Source organism: Anabrus simplex, chromosome 4, assembly GCF_040414725.1.
Source record: "Anabrus simplex isolate iqAnaSimp1 chromosome 4, ASM4041472v1, whole genome shotgun sequence".
Lineage (NCBI taxonomy): Eukaryota > Metazoa > Arthropoda > Insecta > Orthoptera > Tettigoniidae > Anabrus > Anabrus simplex.
The window spans coordinates 249,470,461-249,498,173 of NC_090268.1; the positions used below are offsets into that span (position 1 = coordinate 249,470,461).

Genomic DNA, 27,713 nt, shown 5'->3' on the forward strand with positions numbered 1-27,713 from the left:
AAACCAGGGGAAAGTACAATAAAAATAACAATAACAAAAAATTTACAATAATGTTCAAGATGTATTATTGTCCTATATGCAGCAGAGACCAGGCCATCAGGACAGGAGAATAAAGTCTAGGCCAGTGAGATGGAATTTTTAAGTAGTACAGTATGACAGGAAAGACAAGAAAGGACAGGGTAAGAAATCAAGATGTCAGGAAGGGAATCCGAGATGAAAAGCTTTCTAACACAATGGAATGGAAAGATATAAATTGAGATAAATTAAGAGGATGGAAGAGAGAAGGATACCAAAACAGATGATGAAGACTGAATGAAGGAAAGAGAATAAGAGGTAGCCCCAGACTATGGTGAGTGACCTCAATCAAGAACAAAAAAAAAGGAATGTGCACTGGAACACAGTTGAGGAGCAACAATGGAGGATGAACAGAGCAAGATGCCATTAATATCCTGACACCAAGATCGGAAAAGAAAATTTTTTGTTGATGACTTGAATTTTGACCTAGCTATAACCTGAATTTTATAGTCTTAACTTCAATGGAAAGAAATGTGATTATAGCGGGAGATCTGAATTTACCAGATGTCAATTGGGAAGAAAATGCAAATGACAGGAAGCATGACCAACAAATGGCAAATAAGTTAATATGGGAAGGACAGCTGATTCAAAAAGTGATGGAACCAATTAGAGGTAAAAATATCCTGGATGTGATGCTGGCAAAACCAGATGAGCTCTATAGCGAAACCAAAGTAATAGATGGCATTAGTGATCGTGAAGCTGTCTTTGTCGTAGTTAAAAATAAATGTGATAGAAAGGAAGGTCTTAAAAGTAGGACTATTAGGCAGTACCATATGGCTGATAAAGCAGGAATGAGGCAGTTTCTAACAAGTAACTATGATCGGTGGTAAACGGTAAATAAAAATGTAAACAGCCTCTGGGATGGGTGTAAAGCAACTGTTGAGGAATGTGAAAACAGGTTTGTACCTTTAAAGGTGGTAAGGAATGGTAAATTATAACAGAGAAATAAAGAGACTAAGAAGGAGGTGCAGACTGGAAAGAAATAGAGTTAGAAATGGCTGTGGAAGTAAGGAGAAATTGAAGGAACTTACTAGGAAATTGAATCTAGCAACGAAGGCAGGTAAGGATAACATGATGGAAAGCATAATTGGCAGTCATACAAATATTAGTGAAAAATGGAAGGGTGTGTATAGGTATTTTAAGGCAGAAACAGGTTCGGAGAAGGATATTTCAGGAATAATTAATGAACAAGGGGAGTATGTATGTGAGGATCTTCAAAAGGCTGAAGAATTCAGTCAGCAGTACGTAAAGATTGTTGGTTACAAGGATAATGCCCAGATAGAGGAGGAGACTAATGCTAAAGAAGTATTAAAATTTACATATGATAACAATGACATTTACAATAAGATAGAAAAGATGAAAACTCGAAAAGCGGCTGGAATTGATAAGATTTCTGGGGATGTACCAACGACAATGGATTTGGATATAGTACCATATCTGAAGTACTGGTACTTATTTGATTATTGTTTGGTTGAAGGAGCTATACCAAATGAATGGAGAGTTGCTATAGTACCCCTGTGTATAAATGAAAGGGTGATAGACATAAAGCCAAAAATTACAGGCCAGTAAGTTTGACATGCGTTGCAAGTAAGCTTTGGGAAAGCATTCTTTCTGATTATATTAAGACATGTTTGCGAAATTAATAACTGGTTCGACAGAAGGCAGTTCGGTTTTAGGGAAGGTTATTCCACTGAAGCTCAACTTGTAGGATTCCAGCAAGATATAGCAGATATCTTGGATTCAGGAGGTCAAATGGACTGTATCGTGAATGACCTGTTCAAAGCATTTGATAGGGTGGATCATGGGAGACTACTGACAAAAATGAGTGCAATTGGACTAGACAAAAGAGTGACAATGGGTTGCTATATTTCTAGAAAATAATCTCAGAGAATTAGAGTAGGCGAAGCTTTATCTGACCCTGTAATAATTAAGAGGGTAATTCCTCAAGGCAGTATTATTGGACCTTTACGTTTTCTTAAATATATAAATGAGTAAACAAGTGGAATCAGAGAAAAGGCTTTTTGCGGATGTTGTTATTCTGTATAGAGTAATAAATAAGTTACAAGATTGTGAGCAACTGCAACGTGACCTCAATGTTGTGAGATGGACAGCAGACAATGGTATGTTGAAAAACGGGGTTAAAAGTCAGGTTGTGAGTTTCACAAATAGGAAAAGTCCTCTCAGTTTTAATTACTGCATTGATGGGGTGAAAGTTCATTTTGGGGATCACTGTAAGTACTTAGGTGTTAATGTAAGGAAAGATCTTCATTGGGATAATCATATAAATGGGATTGTAAATAAAGGGTTCAGATCTCTGCACATGGTTATGAGGGCATTTAGGGGTTGTAGTAAGGATGTAAAGGAGAGGGCATGTAAGTCTCTGGTAAGACCCCAACTAGAGTATGGTTCCAGTGTATGGGACCCTCACCAGCATTACTTGATTCAAGAACTGGAAAAAATCCAAAGAAAAGCAGCTCGATTTGTTCTGGGTGATTTCCGACAAAAGAGTAGTATTACAAAAATGTTGCAAAGTTTGGGCTGGGAAGAACTGAGAGAAGACGAGCTGCTCGACTAAGTGGTATGTAAATACAAAGTATGTTACAAGTGTGATTTTTAATATCCACCTATTCAATACAAAGAGATCTAGTAAATTAAGAATTAAATCCTATCATAAAAAGTTACAAGAGATGTTTCGCTCATATTAAGGGCATCATCAGCCTCAAACTCCAACTTGTAATGTAAATAATCAGGATTCTGCTTGTTCTTACAAATTGTCTTCAGGTTGAGAAATTTGTAATAGGCCTGGTTGGCTTTTACATTACACGCTATAATTCTCATATTAGGTCCATATTGAAATGTACGTAAATACAATGTATGTTACAAGTGTTATTTTTAATATCCACCTATTCAATACGAAGAGATCTAGTAAATTAAGAATTAAATCTTATCATAAAAAGTTACAAGGGACATGTTTCGCCCATATTAAGGGCATCATCAGCCTCAAACTCAAACCTGTAAGGTGAATAATCAGAATCCTGATTGTTATTACAAATCATCAAACTCAAACCTGTAAGGATCCTAATCGTTCTTACAAATCGTCTTCAGGTTGAGAAATTGGTAATAGGCCTAGTTGGCTTTTACATTACAAGCTATAATTCTCATGTTAGGTCCGTACTGAAATTTATGTAAATACAAAGTATGTTACAAGTGTTATTTTTAATATCCACCTATTCAATACAAAGAGATCTAGTAAATTAAGAATTAAATCTTATCATAAAAAGTTACAAGGGACATGTTTTGCCCATATTAAGGGCATCATCAGCTTCAAACTCAAACATGTCCTTTGTAACTTTTTATGATAAGATTTAATTTATTAATTTACCAGATCTCTTTGTATTGAATAGGTGGATATTAAAAATAACACTTGTAACATACTTTGTATTTATGTACATTTCAGTACGGACCTAACATGAGAATCATAACGTGTAAGTGGTTTGTTCCAAGCTGTCAGCGGAGAGATGGCGTGGAATGACATTAGTAGATGAATAAGTTTGAGTGGCGTCTTTAAAAGTAGGAAAGATCACAATATGAAGATAAAGTTGGAATTCAAGAGGATAAATTGGGGCAAATGTTCATTTATAGGAAGGGGAGTTAGGGATTGGAATAACTTACCACGGGATATGTTCAATAAATTTCCAATTTCTTTGAAATCATTTAAGAAAAGGCTAGGAAAACAACAGATAGGGAATCTGCCACCTGGGCGACTGCCCTAAATGCAGATCAGTATTGATTGATTGAATGAGGATGCCTTATTCCAGTAATCAGTAAATGCAAGAATTAAACTAATAAACTAGTCAAAATCTCTCTACATTTGAGGAGAATCTGATACAATGAGCAGCAACAGCAGCTGTTAGAGAGAAACAATCAGGTGCAGCAGTTTTTCCTGAAAGATTCTTGAGAACAGGGCTGTCCCATTGATTTTCACGACCTAGGGCGGGGCCAGTGATGTAGGTATTTACTCTGCAATACCTTTGACTTTTTCCCATCAATAGTGGTATGTTGCTAAAAATTTTAAACAAGGGGAAAGTACAATAACAATAATAATAATTTTTTTTTTTTTTAATATTAAGTACATGGCTACTTAAGACTAGACTTTCCTTCCCTTTATTTTTGCCAATATATTTTCATGCGTTCACTTTGCTGTTTTGTCTGGCAGAGAACTACTACTACTTGCTTTCTTGAGTGTTTACTCTATCAATCACCCATTTCTGGATACTGTTTCTGTTTGTGGCCTTGCTGTGTATAGCATCCTATGTATTGCCCGATTGTTTTAGGTCTTCTCTAATTCTGTCAATATATCTGGTATACCTTAGATTCGGATAAAGTACCTCATATTACATCAATATCTTGTCTGTTGGCCTGGTTGAATCCATGCACTTTAGATGTCCATAGAACTTCAGGCACTTGTTTAATGACATCAATAACAGGTTCAATATATTGATATATTTCCATATTGCTCCTGATCCTCCACTCATCATGATTCTTCCTGAGTCCTAATATCTTCCTTATGAATCGGCATTCTCTATGCTCTAGTGTAATGAGTAAGCCCTTCTGGTCTAGTACTAGTGTTTCCGCAGCATACAGTGCTAATGTTCTGATAATTGCAGTACAGCGATGAATGTTGGTATGTCTGCCGATGTTTCTCTTATTATAGACTGGTGCCTCCAATTCAATCAAGCACGCCTTTGTTGCATCTTTTTCTATTATATTCTCTAAAATTATTTAACCAAGCTACTTATATTTTGAAGCTCATTTAATGCATCCAAACTGGGTATTTAGGATTGCAGTACTTGTGTTGGTCATGAATTCTGTCTTTTCAGCAGAGATCTACAATCAAGTTCTTTATACACAATTCGTGAGGCTTTTTATCCGAGTGTGTGCTGTGTCAATGTTTGTTGACAGTAAGGCTATCATCTGCGAAATCAATCGATCTGAACTTCTTTCCTCATGCCTTTACCAAGCTTTGTACTGTGGTCTATCATGGCCAGCTCCTTGCACAATTCTCTTATGATCTTCTTTAATACCAAATTAAATAGCATAGGTGATAATCCGTCCCCCTGTCACACACCAGTCTTGATACAGAAAGGTTCTAAGATCTCACAAAAAAATTCACTTTGGAGTGAGCATCAGTGAGTGTTTGCTTGTTGAGACAGATGGTCTTAGCATCAATACTGAATTCATACAACAAACATCAATACTGAATTCATACAACACGTTGAAAAGTGCAGTAGAATTTGCATAAGATTTGTCTGTGTTTCAGTCAAGTTTCAGGTTGAGGATCAGATCCAGTCCTGATTTTAGAGAGGTTTGTGTTGTGGTGCCCGATTTGAAAATGGCGTGTTGCGCGAGGAACATTTCAGTCCATGACAGAGTTACAGCCAGCGAGCAGACAGCAGCGCTGATGTCACCACTCAACGAGTATATAAGGAGGAGAGCCGGCAGGAGAAGGCAGATTGTCGTCCAGCGGTTTACTATACCGAATTTCAGACACGTAAAGACACTCCCTATTAAGAATGTACCATATGCAGATGGACTGAAGTTAACCAAGAGGTCTCAACTCAAGATGTGCCTATCGTCCATGGAATAGAATTATTTTATTCTTTCAAAGACTTCGTCTTAACAAGCGGCTGTCATATAAACACTTAGCTTTCACACATCTCGAATCAATGTTGACAGCAGTATTCTCACACAATGCTATACTTCAGAACTCTGTGCTTTAGATTACAAGACAGACTTGTTCTTGAGTTTGTGTCCTGCCAACTCAGAATCTTGTCAATAGTGTAAATAGGCATAATCAGATCACCGTCTCGTCTGACGAACTCTTGATACACAAATGTGTACTGGCAATATAGATTCTGTACATAGTGTAGATATCACTCAATGGAAGTATTCTGAGAAATCATCTTATGTTCAACTGTAAAGTTACAGAAATTTAAATTGTATCTATTGTGCAATTGGAGTGTTTGCTGAATTTAAAAAAAAATGTTTTTGTTGTACCATTGACATTTTGTTCACAACAGTTTATAAATGACTGCCAGGAGACAGATCCCTCCATAGTTATTTACATCAGTTTTGTTACCTTTTTTTATACTGGGCATATAAGTGCATTTTTTCAGTCTTATAGGATAGTAGGATATATAAAGCATTGAATAGGTGGAAAACAAACTTTTATTGTTCTACTTTAACTGACTTTCAATACGGAAAAATGAGGATAGTATCTTGCAAAAGTCTCCAAGTGCCGAATCTGGATGAGCACAACATGGATTTCCTTGAGTGTATTATCATCTATATGCTTCAAGATTTTGGTAACAATGCTATCTTTTCCTGCAACCTCGTTATTCTTCAGTGACTGAATGACTGCTCTTAAGTCCTCCTGCATGGGTGGTGCTGGTTCTGTACATGTGTCTGGTGCACTAGTGGAAATCTCTCTATTGGTTTTGGACAATTAAGTAGAGTGTTCAAGTACTGGGCATAAAGCAATGGAGTTATCACCAATAGTTATAGCCTACTGACCTGTGGATGTTTTGAAATAAGGACTGTCTAGGGCAGGGATGGCGAACCTATGACGCGTACCACTAGGTGACATGCGAACACGACTTCTGTGGCACGTCAGACAATATACTAACAAGTTTTAATGTTTTTAACATTGAATAAATGGGTCAAAAATCTACCAACATACCATATTTTAATAATGAAGTATGACACAATTAATTCTACAGCATACTTTTTACAAATTTTATTAAGCTAAAGCAAAAATATATCTTATTCTTAAAATTTACCTGTTTTTGAAATGTAATTTTCAGTGATGTTTGCAAAATAATATTGTGAAACATTCAGTTGCATGGATTTATATGTAATGCAATCTAATACCTAAATGAAGTCAAATGATGGGTTTCATTATGATTTTAAAGGAAAATAACCGATGGTATACTAGACAGTAAAAAAGTAATAAACAAGACCTTAACTGACACAGTAGTTGGAAAAGGTTTGCCATCGCCGATCTAGGGCATTTCTGGGACTTGAATCTGAGCTGACTGTAGTATTCTCTGGAATTATTTCGATGGAAATCCTTCCCTATTTTGAAGTGTGTTTGTTTATGGTTTTCATGTTTGATTTTCCAGATGGTATTTGTTGGTAGTTTCCTCTGTGCAATAGTTGCTTCCAAATTTTCAAGTAATGGATTTGAGAGATCCTTTCTCCTCATGTGCTCACTTGAACCAATGCCTCATCGCATTTGCTGTCCACCATGAGTGTTTCTTCGTATGTGTGCTAAGTATGGTCTTCTGCACTGTCCGTGAGAGTTTGTTTTTAGATCATTCCAGCTGGCCGTCCATTTCTCAGCTAACTTTTCAATGAACGGACATGTTGCAGTTGCTAATTTTGTAATAATAATAATAGTAATAATAATAATAATAATAATAATAATAATAATAATAATAATAATAATAATAATAATAATACCACCACCACCACTCAACTTCATAATATGCAGACTGTACAATACAATACATGGTATGCATTGAACACTATTCACAATCTTTTATGTGGCGTCAAATCCATACTAACGGAACAAAATACGAGCTTTATAGTAGCAGCTCACTGACTGAATTTTTCAGTGAAAGAAAAACTGCTAAACTGAATAAAAATTTAAGTCAACAGTTTCGTACAGACCAAGAGTGGATTTGGCAGGTTTTGCACGTGATATCTTCATATACCATCTATCTTCTTAATTCCTATTACACTCTCATATTTTGATAATATACTTACAATAATATCCATCTCCAGTGAGTTTAAGATTATTTTTTTTTCCACCACCTTCCTCTTGGTTTCAAGGATAAATTTCTTCTACTCGTAAAATTCTGCTTCAGAACTTTTTAAGTATTGTAAAGGTGGAATTTACTCAAACACTCTTAAAACTTGCTCTAGAAATAGTAAACATGTTACTTTTCCTGCTATGGCGCAGAGCCTAGGGCAACCACCCCACCTATGGGACAGCCCTGCTTGAGAATATGGTCGTTAGGTAAGGTAATATCTCTCGCTAAATTCACGAGGTTTATTTGGGTGGAATGATTAATCTCACCTACCATTTTGGTTCCTTGTTCTATGCTCCTTAATAATAACTAGTTGAATAATTCTTCAAAGTACCAGGGGGACGAGGTGGTGTTACAACCACATTGTTTTTATAGCTGAATTTATTTACAGCATAGAAATGTTAGTGAAATCTTATTTTCAGCATTTCTTTAAATTGAATAATCTAGTCATTACTGGGCCAATACTAGTGAAAAAAAAATGTCAGAATTGGCTGCATATAATATATCCATGGAATTAGCTGCCTGTCATTAGACACAACTAGATGGGACTCTTCAAAGGCTCTCAATTTGGGAGTGTGGGTTGGTGGCCAAAAGGCTCCTATATGAATGTGGAATTGTTTCCACTTACACATCCCGAGCTCCTCACTTTCATCCCTTTTAGCTGACCACCTGAGGTAAACTTGTTTTTCTGATCCAACAGGGCAACCAGGTTTTCATTTTCATGCCCATAGTGACCTTTCCTTTGCTGAAACCATTCTACAAAGGGTCAGACCTCTTATTTTTCCCTTCTGATTCCAATTAACAGGAATGTAACCTAAATGTACTTCCCCCTAAAACAATAATCACCACCACAGTTGGATGGCATTTAAAGGTGCGTATACACTTGCGAGCATCTTGCGAGCCGCTCACACTACCGTGCTCGCAAGTGTGTACGGGGTACTGAACGTAAGGCGAGCATGTTGTGAGCTGCTCGCTGCGAGCCGACTGGAGTTGGTTTTCTAGGCGAGCACAAAGGGATGCTCGCACTCAGTGTGGACGGCCAAGAAACATGCTCACAAGTGTGTACGGCTACAGTGAGCATCCTGCGAGCATGGCAGCCTGGTTGGATGAAGATGTGCTTACGCTAATAGACACTTATCGGACACATTCTGTTTTATGGGACCCGAAAAATGGGGATCACTTTTAAAATAATGTGAAAGAGGATGCATGGTGGGGATATTGGTACAACAATTGGACGCCCCGTGGATGAATGTAAGAAAAACACATTTCTTTCTTGGGGTCAAACCAGAGGGAAATGAGCAAAGAGAAAAGTAGTTGCACTAATGGAAAAGCAGAGTTTCTTGCTCAGAAAACATCTTTTGATGGAAACAAGACTCAGACTAATCCTGCTTGCGCGCAAATGGCTCAAGCAGCGCTAGCGAGCCACTCGGATATTTTAGTTTTCCACTCGGCTCACATTATGCTCGCAAGTGTGTACGCACCTTAAGAGTACTTAAATACAACAGACCCATGTCAGTGAATTAATTGGCACACTGAAGAATACTCATTCTGAGCAAATTTCTGTCACTTCGGCATCCCTAAAGAATGACAGTAGTCGAAGTGACCACTTCCTCCTCCTCCTTCATAGTCATCTCCTCCTTGTTTCTCCACGAGACTTGACCAGTCGTAAGGACACTGACAACCACAACCAACAGTGTTGTTCTCTATCCCCAGCAACAGGGTGGAGTTATTCCAGATTCTTTAGGCCAATCCAGTCTTTGATGTTATTTAATCATGTTATTCACTTCAGCCCATTTGTTGGCACCTCTGAATTTTAACTTTTAAAATAAATTGTAATACATGCCATTTTTCACCATGCAGTACAAGCCCTGAATCCAAGTGATGGTACTGCCCAAGTCACTGGAAGGAACTTAAAGTTTCAGATATCTTGGATCTCATCTGCATAGATTAACTGTGAACAAGAATAAATGCAATCTGGATTTGACAATGCAAGACCATAATGGGACACATGGCCCAAACATGAAAGGAAGGTGGTGGTTGGTGGTGATGATGTAGTTGTATGAGCTCACATGTTACTCTATGACAAAAGAAGGCCCTTTCACCTCAAGTTGAAGGAGAAAAAAAGCCGACAAAATCATGAATGTTAGTTGCTCGCCATGCAATCGAGAATGCTCTGCTGGATGATAATCATCTCCTGTATCAACTACACCTGGACCAACAATGGCAGCAAATGGGAACTGTGCCAATTGTGGAAAAACATGAGAAGCACCACTGATGTATGACCATGTCCAGCATGCAGCATCTGGTACAGCTGTCAATCCCATCCTCCATTTTGAAGTCAAAGTTCAACACCCCAGCACTACCAAAGGAGGGCTGGCAAGATACAATACATTTCTCCTTAAAGATCGTACAAGACCGTACAAACTGGCATTCATTGTCCAACAAAATGGATCCTATGCCACCAGGACAAACCAAACCAAATGTCACTACAGCCCTTGAAGGGCCTTGGCCTACCAAGCAACGGCTGCTCAGCCCGAAGGCCTTCAGATTACGAGGTGTCGTGTGGTCAGCATGACGAATTCTCTCGGCCGTTATTCTTGGCTTTCTAGACCGGGGCCACTATCTCACCGTCAGATAGCTCCTCAATTCTAATCACGTAGGCTGAGTGAACCTCGAACCAGCCCTCAGGTCCAGATAAAAATCCCTGACCTGGCCGGGAATCGAACCCGGGACCTTTGGGTAAGAGGCAGGTAAGCTACCCTTACACCACGGGGCCGGCCCACCAGGACAAAGCTAAGATGGAAAACAACAACTACAAGAATATATTGCCCAGCTATAAACATTCCCTGCATTTGACTGTGGCCAGCAATTCTCTTTTCTGGTATATTAGACTACCACCAGCTCATAGCCTTCATAGCTCTTCCTGTCTACAGAACTTTCATAACCTCTGTTTAAAATTACTTGGAGCAATAAATCCTAATTAGCAAAGAAGTATTTTGCACCCATACACTTTCTCCACAACACAGAAAATCAAACATACAATAATGGATATGTTTTTGGGCTTAGAGGACGAGAGAATAAGTACAAATTCTTTGGCTCTTAGTAGCACTTTACGACATGGCAGAAGTGCACATAATGCATCCTTTGACTCCACCCAGAGGGGAGATAAAAGAGTCCCAATAAATAGAAAGAAAATGAGTGTATTCACAAAAGAATGGTAATGCTCTTGAACAGTAAAAAACTGAAAGACTTTCTAGACCTCGTAAATATAACATTAAACCAATTATTATTATTGTAGCAGTGTCCGACTCGTTGGCTGAATGGTCAGCGTCCTGGCCTTCGGTTCAGAGGGTCCCGGGTTCGATTCCCGGCTGGGTCGGGGATTTTAATCTTAATTGGTTAATTCCAATGGCCCGGGGGCTGGGTGTTTGTGCTGTCCCCAACATCCCTGCAACTCACACACCACACATAACACTATCCTCCACCACAATAACACGCAGTTACCTACACATGGCAGATGCCGCCCACCCTCATCGGAGGGTCTGCCTTACAAGGGCTGCACTCGGCTAGAAATAGCCACACAAAATTATTATTATTATTGTAGCAGTTTACAGAAGACATAAAGATTATCTCTGGGGGTTGCATGTGTAAAAAAGGAGGAATCTTTGTGCTGCAGTTTATTTTTATTATTATTTATTCCTCCCCTGCAAACCATGTGACCTTGCCGTGGTGGGGAGGCTTCCCCGTCCCAATGAAGCAGATATCCAAGCTGCATGTGCAACCATATTGGATGGGTATCTGTTGAGAGACCAGACTAACGAATGGTTCATCGAAAGGGGGTAGCAGACTTTCGGAAGTTACAAGGGCGGCAGTCTAGAAGATTGACTGATGTGGCCTAGTAATAATACTCAACATGGCTTAGTTCTGTTCACATTGCTGCACGGCTGAAAGCAACGGGAAACTACAGCCTTAACTAGCTCCCAAGGACATTCAGCTCTCTTTGTATGAATGATTTACTGATGATGACTTCCTCCCGGGTAAAATATTCCCGAGGTAAAGTAGTCCCCCATTTGGATCTCTGGGTGGGGACTAGGCCTACATGAGAGGGCGCGATCATCAGGAAGATGGTTACTAACATTTTGTGAGTCCGAGCATGGAATGTTAGAAGTTTGAATTGTTGTGGTAGGTTAGAGAATCTGAAAAGGGAGATGGATAGACTAACGTCCCATGCAGTTGGTATAAGTGAAGTACGTTGGCAGGAAGAGCAGCATTTTTGGTCAGGCAACTACAGAATTATCAACACAAAGTCAAACAGATGCAGGAGTTGGTTTAATAATGAATAAGAAAATAGGGCAACAGGTAAGCTACTACGACCAGCATAGTGAAAGAATTATTGTTGTCAAGATAGACACCAAACCAATGCCCACTACAATAGTGCAGGTTTATATGCCTTCTAGTTCAGCGGATGATGAGGAAATCGAAAGAATATATATATATATTATTTTTTTTTGCTAGGGGCTTTACGTCGCACCGACACAGATAGGTCTTACGGCGACGATGGGATAGGAAAGGCCTAGGAGTTGGAAGGAAGCGGCCTTGGCCTTAATTAAGGTACAGCCCCAGCATTTGCCTGGTGTGAAAATGGGAAACCACGGAAAACCATTTTCAGGGCTGCCGATAGTGGGATTCGAACCTACTATCTCCCGGATGCAAGCTCACAGCCGCGCGCCTCTACGCGCACGGCCAACTCACCCGGTGAAAGAATATATGAAGAGAGAGAAGATTTAATACAGTATGTAAAAGGTGGCGAGAATCTAATTGTGATGGGAGACTGGAATGCAGTGGTAGGCCAAGGAAGAAAATGCAATGCAGTAGGAGAATTCGGATTTGGACAAAGGAACGAAAGAGGAAGTCTGTTGGTTGAATTCTGCACCAATCACAATTTAGTCCTTGCTAATACTTGATTCAAACACCACAAACAACGGCTGTACACATGGACAAGGCCTGGAGACACTGGAAGGTATCAAATAGACTTCATTGTGATTAGACAGAGATTTAAAAACTTTCCCAGGAGCAGACGTGGACTCTGATCACAACTTGCTGGCATTAAATGCCATCTATAGTTAAAGAAATTGAAGAACGGAAAGAATCCAGTGAAGGATTGTTTCAAGGAACGCATTGCAAGCGCTAAATGGAAAGGCTGAAGGAAACACAGTAGAAGAAGAATGGACAGTCATGAAGAATGAGGTCAGTAGGGCTGCTGAAGAGATGTTAGGAAGAAAGGAAAGATCAAGTAAGAATTAATGGATAACTCAAGATATACTAGACCTCATTAATGAACGACGAAAATACAAGAATGCAAAAAATGAAGAGGGCAGAAAAGAATACAGGCGATTAAAGAATGAAGTGGATAAGAAGTGCAAGGATGTTGAAAGTAGTATGGTCTTAGGAATGGTAGATGCTGCATACAGGAATCAAGGAAACCTTTGGAGAATATTAAGAGCTCAGATGGAAAACCACTTCTAGGGAAAGAAGACAAGGCAGATAGATGGCAGAAACATATCCAACAGCTGTATCAAGGTAAGTACGTAGATGATATAGTTCTGGAACAAGAAGAGGCTGTTGATGCTGATGAAATGGGTGACCCAATTTTGAGGTCAGAATTTGACAGAGCTTTGAGAGACCTAAATATGAGCAAAGCACCTAGAATTTATGGCATTCCCTCTGAATTACTGAGTGCTTTAAGAGAAACCAGCATGGCGAGGCTATTCCATTTAGTGAGCAAGATGTATGAGACAGGAGAAGTGCCATCCGATTTTCAATAGAATGTTATTATATACCTATTCCCAAGATAGCCGGTGTTAACAAGTGTGAAAACTATCGCACCATTAGTTTAGTATCTCATGCCTGCAAAATTCTAACACGTATTATTTACAGAAGAATGGAAAGACAAGTTGAAACTGAGTTGGGAAAAGATCAATTTGGCTTCAGAAGAAATGTAGGAACACATGAAGCAATCCTGACTTTACGTCTGATCTTAGAGGATCGAATTAAGAAGGGCAAGCCCACATACATGGCATTCGTAAATCTTGAAAAGGCATTTAATAATAGTGATTGGACCAAGCTATTTGAGATTCTGAAGGTAATTGGGATCTTTTACCGAGAAAGAAGAATTATATACAATCTATATAAAAATCAGTCTGCAGGGAGGGCTATTAAAAAGAAGCAGCAATCCAAAAAGGGGCGAGTCAAGGCTTTAGTTTGTCTCTCCTCCTTTTCAATGTTTATATAGAACAGGCAGTAAAGAAAATCAAGGAAGAATTTGGAAAGGGAATCACAATCCAAGGAGAGGAAATCAAACCCCTGATATTTTCCGATAATATTGTTATTTTATCTGAGACTGCAGAAGATCTCCAGAAGTTGCTGATTGGTATGGACGGAGTCTTGGGTGAGGAGTACAAGATGAAAATACATAAGTCCAAAACAAAGGTACTGGAGTGCAGTCGTACGAAGTCAGGTGATGCAGGAAATATTAGATTAGGAAATGAAGTCTTAAAGGAAGTGGATGGATACTGTTACTTGGGTAGTAAGATAAATAATGACAGCAGAAGTAAGGTGGTCATAAAATGCAGGCTAGCACAAGCAAAGAAGGCCTTTCTTAAGAAAATAAATTTGCTCACTTCGAATATTGATATAGGAATTAAGAAATGTTTTTGAAGAGCGTGGCACTGTATGGAAGTGAAACATGTGTGATAACTTGCTCAGAAAGAAAGAGAATAGAAGCTTTTGAAATGTGGTGTTACAGAAGAATGTGGAAAGTGTGATGGATAGATCGAATCACAAATGGAGAGATACTGAATTGAATTGGTGAGAGGAGATCATTATGGCTAAATTTGAAGAGAAGAAGAGATAGGATGATAGGATACATCTTTAAGACACCCAGGGCTTGTGCAGTTGGTTTTTGAGGGAAGTGAAAGTGGTAAGAACAGTAGGAGTAGACCAAGTATGAATATGTCAAGCAGATTAGAGCAGATGTATGATGCAGCAATTATGTAGAAATGAAAAGGTTAGCACAGGAGAGGGTGTCATGGAGAGCTGCAACAAACCAGTCTATGGACTGATGAATCAAACAACAACATTATTATAATTATAAAGAAAACCGTTTCTGTACTACACAGCAAGATGTAAAGAGGGACTATGTGAGCACCCTATGGAAGGACTGGCTCTTTTGTTCTCACATCTTGCTGGCGCCAGAAACAAGTATTTTCAGCGCTATGATATGCAGTTCATTTGGGAGCAGGCAACCTTACCATGTACACTGACTTAGCAAATGTCATGGGATAGTCACCCAACAGCGTGTGGGGCCTCCTCTGGCCCTGCAAACTTCAGTGAGATGCCGTGGAAGTGAGTCGACAAGTCCCTGCTAGTCCTCTGGACGCAGCTGACACCAAATCGCTTGCAAAGCGGCCGCCAATGCTGGTCTGTTCGTGGGTGCAGGATCCATGGCACGGAGCCTGCGTTCCAGGACATCCCAGATATGCTCGATAGAATTCATATCGGAGCTCCTGGGTGGCCATGGCAGTCGTTGGACCTCGGCCGCATGTTCCTGGAACCATTCCCGGGCGAAGTGGGAGCGATTTAGCGGCACGTTATCATCTTGAAACACCGCAGAACCGTCTGGGCGCTGGAAGGCCAAAAATGGGTGGAGATGGTCTCCGAGCAGCTCAACATACTGCGTACCATTCAAAGTCTCTTCCAGAACAACTAGGGGGCCCATTCCATACCAGAAAAATGCACCCCAGACCATAACAGACACACAAGCGCCCTGGACCACACCTTCGAAGCATTCGGGATCCATCGCTTCACGTGGTCTGTGCCATACACGGTGCCTCCCATCGGCATGGTGCAGTTGAAATAGTGATTTGTCCGACCATATCACGTTACGCCATTGTTCCAGTGTCCATCCCTGGTGACTGACGACAAATGCGCGTCGTCGTGTCCAATGACGTCGGGTTAACAGTGGCACCCGTGTGCGGCGCCGGCTCCTATACCCCATAGAACCCATGTTCCTACGGACTGTCCACTGGGAGACGTGTCTAGCACTGCCTGTGTTGAACTGAGCCGTGATCTGTTGCACGGTTGCCCATATGTCACTATTGACAATCCGTCTCAGATGTCGCCGGTCACAGTCATCGAGGGAGGCTGGACAGCCAGTCATTCGTCTGTTGTGCATAGTATCACCCGCATTCAACCATTCAAGATACACCCTGGACACGGTTGATCGCGTGAAGCTGAATTCCCGCACCACTTCCGAAATCGCACTTCCCATCCGTCGGGCACCGACCACCATACCCCGTTCGAACGGTGTCAGCTCACGACGACGTTCCATGTTACACCTGTCACATGCACAGCCACTGCACACAAGGTCTCCTATACAACTGCCACTGGCACAGGGGGCGTGTGGTGCGCAGACAACACACCTGCGCATCAGTGCTCAGCTATCCCATGAGATTTGCTCAGTCCGTGTAAATCATAATATAAAGTAATGTCATTGTGTTTTTCTTTGTTGCCTGTCTTGGTAGAATGGGACTAGCTCAGTACAAAACGAAATCTTCAATTCCAAAATAGGCTTTTTATTTACTGGGTCACGTCCTTAGAATCTCCTTGATGTTTGTTAGCTCATTTTTGTTTTTAATTTACTATTGTTCTGGAAAACATCGGAGAAGGTGGGAATGATGCCAGAAAGAATTCTGAGGTCTGGCAAGTGTCTGATCATTCTGGCAGTTATCAGAGGGTGCAATAACATTCCATCCTCATGCTAAGAATGTGTGTGTAGGCTGCTCCGGTCAAATCCTGCAGGTAATTGGTTGCTTGCTTCCCTTATTCTGGAAGAGGACGCGTGCAAACTAAGATGCAAAGCTAGCATTGTCTATTCACATCTTGAGCCTGTGAGAGGGTGGAAGTGTCTGTTTCAAGCTCTCACTCTGAGAAGGGAGTTCCAGCCTAAGTTACGGGATAATGTAAGTTTTCTTTTCTTTAACATGTCTTAACCTTTTAATTGCGGAGATTGGCAGGGCAGTCTCGCATATCCTATGATTTAACTTAGTCGAAAAAGCCCTTTTTAGCACTATGATACAGTTCATTTGGGAGCAGGCAACCTTACTATGTAAATCGTAACATAAAGTAATGTCATTTTTGTCTTTGTAGCCTGCCTCAGTTGAACGGGACTAGCTCAGGGAATCTTCAATTCAGAAGTAGGCTTTTTATTTACTGGGTCATGTCCTTAGAATCTCCTTGATATTCATTAACTCACTTGTGTTTTTTAACTTACTATTGTTTAACCTTAGTTCTGAAATGGTAAATTCCTTTGATACCACCTTTAAAACTGTCGGCATTTATTTGGCACACACAACATCAATTGGATTCTGAGGTAAGGACTATCAACCTTCCCATACCTGCAAGCACAGCTGTCAATTTGGTCGCCTTCAATTGTTTCTCAGTGTAGCACCTTAATGTAATATTGTTTTACAGTCCTCAACTGCTAGGGTTGCTGTTTTTGTGAGGAAGGCGATGATTTCAGGTTAAAAACATAATATCTTTCAACCATTTTTCGAGTGTCTACGAACATTGTGTAAATGTCTATTAATATGGTTAAGCTATTATTTTCTAAAATAATTTATGAAGGTTAATGATTTTCCTAAATGAACCTAAAGAGTTATGTTTAATAAATGATATTTTAAGGAACCTGAAAATCTTATTTAAGAATGTAAGCATCACCTAACTATGTTCCTGGCAGGGCCGTCCAGCATCTTCCACACATCCTGTTATATGTCTATTCATAGTAGTTGTCCTTGTTAGTGTATTTATCTGCCCTTGTTTGTTAATTATTTTTTTTATATGTGTAATGTTACCACACAGTACAATTATTATTAATAATTCATGGTGTGGGTTAATGTAGTCACGTCCTAGTTCGTGAACCATGGACAACGGCTGAGTGGCCTAGTAAAGTGGTCCTCAGAGTAGGGATACGAGTTACTATGGAATGGTAGTGGGCATCTTGGACATATTGCATGTGGGTGTGTAAAGTGCGTGAAGTCAAGAAATAGTGTGAACTGAGTTAATAGTGGCATCAAAGAGAGGAGAGCGAGCTGCCTGCGCGTGTTTAATCGTATTATGAACGGCTACGAAATTATTGAGTTGTGTATTATGTGTTAAATTGACTTCCGCCGGACTTCGGGTGTGCAAAGTGCGTTATGTCCTGCCCTTCATGACTTACCACACTGAGCACTATTCAACACTTTATGCTGTGCATGCAAAGTGCGCTATATCAGTTTGGTAGTGACTAAGCACATTTTATTCGCGCTGTTCTTGAAGTTGCCCAACAATATCGAATGACTTCTTACTCTAAGCACCACTCGTTCTTACCGCTGAGTGAGTACTGAACTAAATTCCTGCCAACTGGATGGTCAAATAGTCCAATGTCTATCATAATTTCCCAGCTGTTCTACTTGTTGGCCGGTCACAGGCCTTGTTGTGGTACCTACTGCTTTGTCCACAGAAGCTCAATTTTCACTGTGTACGTTATGAGAGCTTAATTAAAGAGCATTATGTCTTTCAGAGGTTGTGGTGGTGATTATTGTTTTAAGAATACAACTAGGCAACCAGAATGGAAAATATTTATTAGCATTAAAGCAAGGCAAGGATCAATCTACCGAAAGCAATGGAGGAGAATCCAGTAAGTAAACGTGCTTCAATTGTCATTCTTATTACTTAAGCCAGAATTATTATAAGCAGTGTTGTTATCAGAGAATGCTCTTGTGACACCGTGTCAATATAATGTTATTGTTGATCATTTTTATAAGCTTTCGATATTGTAGGCCTTCACATTTAGATTTTTTCTGACTTTTTTTGCTTGGAATGTTGTCATATCTTACTCACTGTAGCTAATTTCAGGTTCCTAGATATTAGATTGCAGGCTTCCAGCACAGTCTGCCATTAAGACCAATTTGTTGGCGTAGGCCAAATTGCTTACTACATTTCCACCTTATGCCTGTTGCTCATGACAAATTTGGCTACTGAGTTTTCTGCCTCCCTTCTTGCATTTCTGTTGTGATACATTGGTGTTTTTTAACCTCATACAAACACTAACAGCTTTCTTAGTCCACCCAGATCCTGCCATTTCAGAAGTGTTTGTTTACAAACGAGCTTCAACAATCTTCTCCCGTTGTAGCGCCAACATCGTCATGTCAGGGTTCGTTTTGTAAAATTAATTTTACAGAATAGAACATGTCCTATTTTATGGAAAGTTTTTGTCAAAGGTTTTTATAAAACTTGAATTTGACCGTGAGCAGCAGAAATTTTATAAAATTAAATTATTGTACAATAAATTTGAAAGAAACTTTTACAGTGAGCAACAGACATTAGAACTTAATCCCTGCCTGCCACATTATACCTTCCAGTAAATGATCCATGTAAACTATGAACAACAAAGGTGAAAGAAAGATTACAGCCTTGTCTAACCCTGTAAGTACTTTGAACCAAATAACTCATTCTACCATCAATTCTCTCTGTAGCCCAATTGTCAACATAAATGCCTTTGATTCTTTTTAATAATCTGCACTAAATCTCATAGGCCCTCAGTACAGCTTACATCACCTCTCTCAGTACTCAGTACCCATTAACCAATACGCAGTAAACTACGCACATCAACCAAGTAAAAGGCGTGTTCAGGGTATTTTCATGTTGTTTTAGTTTGTATTTTACTGTAGCTCGTTTTGAGTTAAGCACGAGAGAGGCCCCTTGAATATACATCCCCTGTGGGTGGGGGCGGTAGAATAATACCCATGATATCCCCTGTCTGTTGTAAGAGTCAAGTAAAAGGGGCCGGCGCATACTGAAAACCTGATCCTGACAGCCCCTCTGTGATCTCAAAGAACATAGCGCTGCCCAGCACGACCAGTGAGATGATGTCACAGGCTTCTTAAGTTCGAGCCTTCTAAAGCCCATTGCCGAAGCAGCTCATGGGATGGGCTGTTGTGCAGGACTCTGGCACAAAGAGTGCTGTGAAGTGGCAAGCGTCGTGCGAGATGGAAGTAACCCGTGTTGAACAGAGCGCATACATCAAAATAGCTATTCTCCGGAGGAAAAATGCAAGAGAATGTGTAACCATCCAGGCTTCTCCAGCCATACTAATTTATTGTACAGTCCTATTACGTGATATCACTCTATATCAAGATTATCCGCCATAGGAAATTATTCATTAACACATACTAATTTAACTTCAATCCATTGTAAATAAGGCTTTTGGAATCATATTGTATATATTAGAACATCATTTATTATCTAAATTATAAGATAGGAATTCATTATGTACTGTAAATATGGTCAATATGTTGAGACAGAGTTTGTGTCATTTCATCTCATACTTGTGCATACGGAAAAGTTATTCTTGATGCTGGAAATTTCGGATGACTCACTTGGGTTTAACTCATGAGTACTGTACTATACAGCGAGGGTAGCAAGCTAGGAGACTACATCATCGCCACGCCTACTGGTTACTTGTGAAGAATGAAGAGAGGGAAGATATGATATGAGATCTACAAATCAGATGCTTCGTTGTATAGAGACTGGGTGTGGAGCTGTTACCAAGAGTGGGGAGAGATCCTGTATATTATCTGGAGCGGAGCAATCCTCAAGAGACAACTAAAATTTAATTTTGAGACAGTGAGTGATCACTTCGAGACATAGTTATTTTCGGGACAGTGTGTTGTCGCTTCAAGACACAGTACGTAGCTGCTGTGATGTTGTCGGATCAGGGTGAGACGAAACAAGCATACGGCTTGTGATATATTCTATCATTATTCTGGACGAAGAACTACGTTAGTTCAAGTCCACGGTACTTGGTACAAGTCTGTACTGTATCAGTAGAATAGCTAAGTTGGATTAAGATTTCTGGTAACATGGAAAAATTCACAACACTGAATTTTCTCCTCATACGATCAACAGTGATCAATTTTCATAAGCATAGGGCCAATGTCTAATTTAAAGACTAGGCAATTAGGGAGTGCTAGTCCAGATAGCCCAAACCATATCGCAGAAGGAAGGGAGGATGTCCATGGAGCCAGTCTGCAACAAGAAAAGGGGAACGAGTAACCACGGAAGCTACAAATTGGTGAGCCACAATTAGACAATGCAAGCAACAGTAAAGTACAGTAACGTTAAATTCTTAATTCCCTCCAAGCTAAAAGGTACTTTTCTGACTTATCTCATTTTTTTTTTTTTTTTAATAAATTCATTTGACCAGATTTGTGTTAATTTTCTTTCCCAAAGCGATACTTAACTCATTGTGGACGTGGACGGCGTAAGACGTTTAAGCTTGCTCCTATGCTGCGGGCCGTGGACGGCGTACGATGTTTAATGTTCCGCGCGAAGCAATACTGTTTATATTCGTCATCTGTCATCTATGCATTCTTACACCTTAGTCAGCGTTACTGGTTGTAGCAGGAAGTTGGTTGACCGTTTTTAGATAACCCTCGCGTTGAGTGGGCTCATGTTTATCTTAGCTCTTTTAGTGGGAATATCTCAGCACTTTCTCACGCGTCAAGGCGGTACTTGAGATTCCAATGCACTGCATGTCGTTCTTACCGAGTGGAGTTTAATGTCTTATAAAACAAAGTTTCTTACAGAAGATTAATTATTAGATATTGTTTCTAATTATTATTCTGGTGATGAACTTATTCCTGAAATAGACTCAGATAGTGAAAGTGAGAGTGACGAGGAAATTCTGATTCCCGAATCCGATAGGCCTATAGAGAAAAGTGAAGTGCCTGATACACATCATCTTAGTTATTGTCCACCCATTCCACCATTTACAGAGTACTCAGGTATAAACGTTCAAATACAATATAAGCAGGATATTTTGAGTTACTGTGTATTTTCATGAATGACAATTTTTATCAGTATGTCTGTGAGCAGACCAATTTATACGCGAGTCAAGTGATAAGTGCGGTGCCCCGGCCTTTCACAAAGAATTCGATCATGCAATCGTGGAAACTGATCAGTCCAAAATCCTGATATAAAAATGTACTGGACCGAAGACCCTGTTTTTCATACTCCAATATTTTTTAAAACAATGTTCCGAGTACGCTTCCTTCATATTCTTTAATTTCTTCACTTCGGTGACAGTAATCATTATGCCTAAAATACAGACAGGCTGTATAAAATTAGACGTATTTTGAAACCTGTGACACCAGATATCACACCCTAAATATTTACTAGAGGTAAGCACAATGTATCATTTTTCTAACATTTATAGTTTAGGAGTAATTGTAAATTGTATTGTGTGATGCACGTCAAGAGGGCCGGGCATGAAAATGGCCGGTCCAGGCATTCAAGTGTCCCGCTCAGAAGCAGGTTAATGGTTAATTATTTAAAATCCTACCCCTGTGATTTAAGTATGTCTCTATGCTAGTAAATATAAATTTTGCTGTACAGTTTTGTTTAAAACTGTAAAGCTGGCGCCCAAACATTACAGAGAGAAATGGTAAACCATGGAGTGATAATTGATTCTATTTGCATGGCAATTTGCAGGAAAGCCACATATAGTTTATATTCATGTGTCCCCAGCTATTAACTTTCCTCTCCTCAAGTGTGAAGAATAGGAGAGCGAACAGTTACAAATGTTCCAGTGAGTTGGTGGAAGCCTTGTTGGGAATAATGCCCTCCCACATAGTACAGTAGTATGGTGGGTAGGACAGTTTCAGCAAGGACGTGTGACAACTGGTGATCAACAATGCTCGGGACGACCTGTAAGTGTGCGGACCAACGTGGCACACGCAGTTATCCAGCAGCTCCTAGAGGAAGACAGATGATGAACGCTACTGGAGTTAGAGAGGGCAAGTGGCATCAAGAAACTCACCATCTACACAATATTGCAGACAGAGCTGCAACTGCACAAAATCACATTGCAGTGGGAACCGCACGGACTGCCACAAATTCAACGGTGGATGCGACATGCAACATGCTCTGACCACTTAGCATGTTGGCAACCACTTTCTGTCATGAAATTGCCATCAATGAATTTTCGACCAGGCCATACAAACCAGAACTCAAACGTCAGACCGCAGAGTGGCGACATGCCAGAACACCAGGGTGGCAGAAGTTCCGTCAAAATCCTTTTCCCGTGAAATTGATGGTGATCGTCACGTATGACGTCAGGGGTGTCACTGTGTGCCACTTTGTTCCATATGGTAGAAAAGTGAGCGCAGCATACTACAGGAACTTCCTGGTATGACAGGTACGACATGGCGTTCGGAAGAAACGTCCGGATCTTGTGGACAGCGCAATCATACTGCATGACAATGCAAAACCACATAAAGCAGAGTTTGTACGGCAGCAACTGCAATGCTGGGGGTGGGAAGAATTGGAGAATCCGCCGTACGCTCCTGATCTTTTGTCCTGCGAGTTTCACCTCATACAAAAGGTAAAGAAACCACTATGTGGTAGGCAGTTTGCGACACAAGAGGACATTGCCAATGCTATGCGACAAGAGATGACCAGATTCACACATGGTGTGGCAAATGGTGATACAGATGGTATTCATGACCTTCCACATCATTGGCAGGGTGTGGTGAATGTTGCAGGGGACTACTTTGAGGGCCTTTAGACCCAGTTCTGTCGACAGTAGGTGTGCTGTGCTAAGCTGTAATGTAGGAGGTGTGTTTGGCTGTAATTATTTTGCACCATAAAACCAGTATTGCCCTGTACACTATCGTAATAAATATGTAAGGCACAATGTTCGCGTATTCTTCAATGTCCACACATGTAGTTCCCACCTCGTCCTTTCATCTGTATATGTTGCATTTTCCAACTGGACTGGTATCTGCAAGAAAGAAAATGGTTGCAATGACTTTTGCCCCAACTCTCGTATATAGGCGCAATTACTGCTTTAGTCCATTCGGAAGGTACATACCAACATTCTATGCTAATCTTATCACTCATTGAAGCCGTTTCATTCCTGCCTTCCCACAATATTTCACCATTTCGGGTTTAATTTCATCAATTCTTGCTGCTGATTACAATGGAGGTTATTTATCATTCTTTCCAGTTCCTCAAGCATAATCTCATTAACATCACTGACCTCCTCCCCGTGAGCTTCATAGATTGTGATGTTCAACACAAATATTGTTTATGTTCAGAAGATTTTCAAAATGTTCTTCCCATCCATCCAGTGATTCCCTGGGATCTACTATCAGATTACCAGATTTTACCAAAACACACTTCACTTCATTTTTTACCACCCTTTCTAAGATTCTTTATTACTGTCCAAAAAGGTTTCCCTGCCGCTTGGCAAAGCCTCTCCAAGTTATTAACACTCCAGTGGGCACGCGAAGTACAGGTGCCTTCCAGTGATTTTGTTTTGCGTGACTACAAGGGTTGGCAACACTAGTGACTTTGAGCGGCCATATACCTTTCACCCCTCTCACTCTCCGCCCATCAGCGCATTGTCAGCTTTTATGGTCACCAGTTGTCACCGTGACTTTGTGTTTATTTGTGCTGTGCAGTAGTGAAGGACACTTGTCTTCCACGTGCCCACTGGCGTTACAGTTTTTTTTCGGATATTGCTCTGGTATTTTTTTAATTTCATAGTTTTAAACGTCATAAAGGTTTAATTGAAATAGTTTATGCGTGAAAACAATAATGACGACTGAAAGTGACCGTGAACAAGTACGCCGTTGGCTAGATGAGACTGAGGATTATAGAGTGTGTTCTAGTTATAGAGGATGAAGATGAACGAGAAGAAGACCACTTGGAATACCACACAGAGAGTAGAGAAAATGAAATCAATCCAGAAGATAACCCGGCTGATGTTCCTGACGACTCTGAGGAAATGGAAGTAGTAGAAGAAGCAGTTCCTCCTCCTGGCCCGGTTAATGTTCTTAACGAATCCGAGGAAATGGAAGTGGTAGAAGAAGCAGTCCCTCCTGTCGCTTTTGTCAACCCAGAATTTTATTTGGGAAATGATCACACATCAAGGTGGTACTTAGAACCTCAAGTTGCCCAGACTTCTCGTACACCCAGACATAACATTATGCCAGTTTTTCATCGCCCAGGACCTCAAGGGTCTGTGAAAAATGCTATCACTCCAGAAGCTGCGTTACAGTGTAATACTGATGATGAAATGGTGAACAAAATTGTTGATTATACTAACATTTACATAATTAAAATTCGCCCTCAGTTTGTCAGAGAAAGGGATGCTAGCCCTACTGATTCCCGAGAAATTCGTGCATTGATTGGTATATTATATCTTGCTGGGGTTTTGAAGGCTGGAAGAAGAAACGTATTTGAAATGTGGGATAATTCACACGGCACAGGAGTACAGGCTGTTTATGTAACCATGAGCGCAAAGAGGTTTTGATTTCTTTTATGTTGTCTGAGATTTGATAACGTACACAACAGAGATCAAAGAAAATCTGTTGACATACTAGCTGCTTTTCGAGAAACTTTGGGATATTCGTGCTCAATTGCAAGAATGCATACAAATCAACAGACTATCTTACCATTGATCTAGTTGCATTTAGAGGAAACTGTCCCTTGCAGGTGTATATGCCTAGTAAACCTGCAAAGTATGGGATAATGATCTTTGCTATGGTTTCCACAATAACCTTTTATGCTACAAACCTTGAAATGCAACCAAACGGTCCTTTCAGAAGAAGCAACAACACATCAGACTTCGTTCTGAGATTGATGCAGCCTATTTCAGGAAACAATAGGAATATTACCTGTGACAATTGGTTCACATCTGTGCCCTTGGCAATAAAGCTACGGGAAGAAGAAAAAGTAACTATGATTGCTACACTGAGAAAGAACAAAGCAGCAGTTCCCCCAAACTTTCTACCTGGTAAGTCAAGAGAAGTCAAAAGCAGTTTGTTTGGCTTTCAAAAAAGCTGTACATTGGTATGTTACGTAGCGAAGAAGAACAAGGCTGTGTTGGCAATATCAACTATGCATGAAAACATGGCAATCGAGCCAGATACAGGTGATGAGCGAAAACCCATGATCTTTACTTCCTACAATGAAACCAAGTACGGCGTGTACATTATGGACAAAATGTGTCATCAATATGACACTGCGAGAAACTCAAGATGATGGCCACTAACAATCTTCTTTCATACTATGAATGTAGGAGGAGTAAATGCTCTTGTCATCTATAAAACAAATCAAAAACTCAGCTTTGTGAGCCGTTGTGATTGTTTGAAACAAATGGCCTTCGCCCTGATTAGACCACAAATTGAACATTGTATCAGTTTGGAGACAATACCACAGGAAATAAAGACAAGAGGAAGGATCCTATTGAAACTGGCCAGGGAAGAAGTTCCACCTCAACCAGCAGCCCGAGGAGTCACTGAGAAAGAAAGATGCTACCTCTGCGGCAGAGCCAGGAACAAGACTTCAAGGAAAAAGTGTGTGAAGTGTCATGGGTGGGTGTGTGCTGATCATATGAGAAATGTTTGTGCAAGGTGCATTGAATAAGCTAAAGTTTATAAAGTTTCAACATTCCGTTTGTGTTTTGTATGCTTCACTAAGATGAAAAATTAGGTATGTACTTTAATTTTTTATACTATGAAACCAATTTGTATTTTCAAACTAGAAAGTAATAACAACATTTAATTCTTATAATTTGTCATTTATAACATAAAACATATACACAATTTTGTAACATTTATAACATAACATACCAAACTTATACACATTTTTGTTTGATTTACCATAATTGTATATTTCCTACTTAATATTTTGTAGAATACACTTTTTCTTATGAAAAATGTGTTTAACCCATTAATGTCCACTGGGTCAAAAACGACCCAGTGACTTTAAAATTATATTAGTAACTGTATATCCATTGTTGACGTTTGTTACTCGGTCTGCTGCACACTCTATAATGCACTTCGCACATTGTCACTCTTGGTACACTGTAGGCAATTTTCATTCTTGATCTAGATGTGCAAGTGTGTTGGTGAGTCGAAAAGTCTTCTCCAGCCAGTATGTCGAGCTTCAGGAAAACGTAAGTACAGCTGCCTGAACTTGTTTAAGTCATATATAATTGAATAATAAATTTTGTATTTGTATACTACTGAGATTATTTAGCATATATAAAATCTATTGCACATCTTATGGTTTAATGGCTATAACTGGCCGAATTATGGATGGGTCGAAAACGACCCAGTGGGCAGGATGTAAAAGTAACATTTTTGTTGAAGTTGGGGAGTTATGAATATCATGCACTCTTATCATGCCATATCATTATTACACAATTGCAGTATTTATGTAAGATTAGAACAAATATTTTAGAAATATGAATTCTATGATCACTGCTGTATTTAGGAATTCATAGTAAAAATATCAGTCATTCTGAATATCTCATCTGTTACATGCCGTATTTACTGACCTAATTCCAATCCATTTCTTTTCCTGTTCATAGTGGCCTATCGACTCATGAAGTAATAGCACTGCTAGAAGAGGAATATATTCCAGGTGATATCGATATCTACATCTCGCCTCCAGATGATGAGGGAGTCGACACAGATGGTGACTCCGGAGAAGATGAATGCAATGACCCAGATCGTTTGAGTCGTGGGCTGTTGGAAGCCTCTGCAGAAATCGTTATCAGTGGTGTGAATGAAACTGTTGAAAATATTCCTCCATGCTTCGCAGCTCCTTCGGCAGACGAAGAGACTGTCTTTACAGGTACACGAGGATCTAAAGGGG

The 27,713-nt window shown here is 40.0% G+C and overlaps 1 protein-coding gene across 1 annotated transcript in view; it reads right to left on the reverse strand.

The window, feature by feature from the left end:
* Positions 1-27,713, reverse strand: part of JMJD6 (Bifunctional arginine demethylase and lysyl-hydroxylase PSR) — a 193,076-nt gene that overhangs the window by 157,459 nt on the left and 7,904 nt on the right. The gene's annotated exons all lie outside the window — the stretch shown is intronic.